Genomic DNA, 2,295 nt, shown 5'->3' on the forward strand with positions numbered 1-2,295 from the left:
TTCCGTGTTCACCTTCTGGGCTCTAGGCCCTTTGTGATCTACACAGACCACACGTCCCTGAGGACGGCGACTAGCTCACCTCACCTCTCCCAAAGGATGGCGAGGTGGCTGTCCTTCTTCGCGATATACAACTTCCGCGTCGAGTACAAGCCGGGCAAGCTCAACGTGCTTGCGGACGCCCTCTCTCGGCGTCCTGACTATGGGTTGGCCCACATCACGCGGGTGGCAGCGGACCTATATGATCGGATACGCATGGCGTATCTGGACGATAAGGCTGTCGCGCCTATCGTCAAGTTCCGTATAGCAGGAACGAGCGCGGAGTCCGACTGGTTCTCGTCGCGACAGCGCTCACGGCTCCACCGATATGAGTTGAAGGATGGCCTCCTCTATTACCGGGTGGAGGCCAATGATCTCCCACGGGTGGTCGTACCCAACGACGAGGATCTAAAGTTCGATATCCTCGCGGAGGCGCACGACGCGCCCTCCAGCGGCCACTTTCCCTCCAGCGGCCACTTGGGTCGCGAGAAGACCTTCCTGTCGATCTCTCAGTCCTTCTGGTGGACCCTCATGTACAAGTGGGTCGCCCGGTACGTTAAGACATGCGAAACATGTCAGCGGGTCAAACCCGCAGGGCACTCTTTGGCTCCACTACAGAGCCTGCCCGTACCGACTGATTGTTGGAAGTCGATGAGTCTAGACTTCATCTTTGGGCTTCCCGCCGACGGACACGGCAACACCGGAATTTTGATGTTCGTGTGTCGGCTGAGCAAGATGGTACATCTTGATCCAGTTCCGTCACTGTTACGGGCGAACAAGCCGCAAGGTTGTTCGTCGATGGCGTGTTCCGCTATCACGGTCTCCCAGAGACAATTGTCTCGGACCGAGACCCACGAATCACTGCTGCGTTTTGGAAAACGCTGTTCCCTTTACTGGGAACTCGTCTGCAGATGTCCACTGCGGACCATCCGCAGACAGACGGCCAAACAGAGCGCGTCAATCGAGTGCTCGAGGACACTCTGCGCAGTGTGTGCGCGGCAGCACCACGTACGTGGTCAACGCAGGTTCCAGTTGTTAAGGTTGCGCTCAACAACGCGGTGCACGCGTCCACGGGGCTCACGCCGTTCTACTTGAACGGCTTCCGCCACCCCAGAGTGCCTCTCACCCTTCGAGGAGACACTGACTCCTCTATTCTAAGTAGGGGAGAGGCTCGGAAAGCCCTTTCCTCCCAGGTCTCGGATGTGAGACCAGTTTCGCTGCGGAAACAGGTGGAATCCTTTATGGATACCAAGCTGAACATTGTCAGCTGGGTCCGCGATGCCATGGCAGCGGCCCAAGATAAACAAAAGGAGTACTCAGACAAACAAGGAAGAGGTAACTTAAGTATATTTGAGGCTGGGGACTTAGTGTTGCTAGACACGAGAAGCCTACCTCTTGACACTGTCAGCTCTGTCGGCAGCAACAAACTGAAGCACCGCTTCATCGGACCTTTTGCAGTCCTGGCCAGACATGGTGCGTCGTACACCATCGACCTTCCAAAGTCAATGACGACGCACCCGACGCTCTATGTCGGACGTCTTAAGCGGTACTTTGACCCGCAGGGGGTTGCTGACTCGCAGTCCCCCCTTGACCCAGCTCCTCGAAGCGAGGGCCGGTCACAGTCGTCGACGAGGGCGTCGGAGCAGGCACCCAAGCCTCGGTCGGGACGGCAAGGCTGCGGTCAAGACCGTACGCCGGAGGGGCTCCATACGAACGGATCCCGGCGCCATACGCCGAGTACGCTGAGTACGCCGGGTACGCACCATACGCGTACGTCTGGGAGTGTGCCGCAGGCGGCTCCGGACGTGGCAACAAAGCCTCGATCCGTCGGATCATTCGAAAGGCCTCGTCCAGATCGGACGAAGAGGCCCGGCGATCCACCCGCAGGTGCAGGCTCGCGACCTCTCGCTCCACCAGGTCCAGGCGACCCGCAAGACGAGCGAGCTCGCCCTGATTCCCGGCCTGGGCGGCAGCATTACCGCCAGTCCCAAGGGCCAAGTGCAATCTCAAGCACGAGGACACGTTGACGGAGGCGGGTCAACCCTCAGGGTCCTGTGTCGGTTCGGAGCAGTCGGGACGAGAGTGGCTCTCGGAGGGCGCGGAGTACTCGTAATCGTACGAGGGCACCTCCGCCCCTGCTTTGACCGGAATGGAGAAAGTCCACTTCCACGTGGAAGCGGAATCTCTCCAGGAGCAACGGTGGTCGCGATAAGCCGACAGCTACTCCGTGAGGTGGAGGGGTTATGCCCACTCCGAGAA

Source organism: Phytophthora infestans, genomic scaffold, assembly GCF_000142945.1.
Source record: "Phytophthora infestans T30-4 supercont1.178 genomic scaffold, whole genome shotgun sequence".
NCBI lineage: Eukaryota > Oomycota > Peronosporomycetes > Peronosporales > Peronosporaceae > Phytophthora > Phytophthora infestans.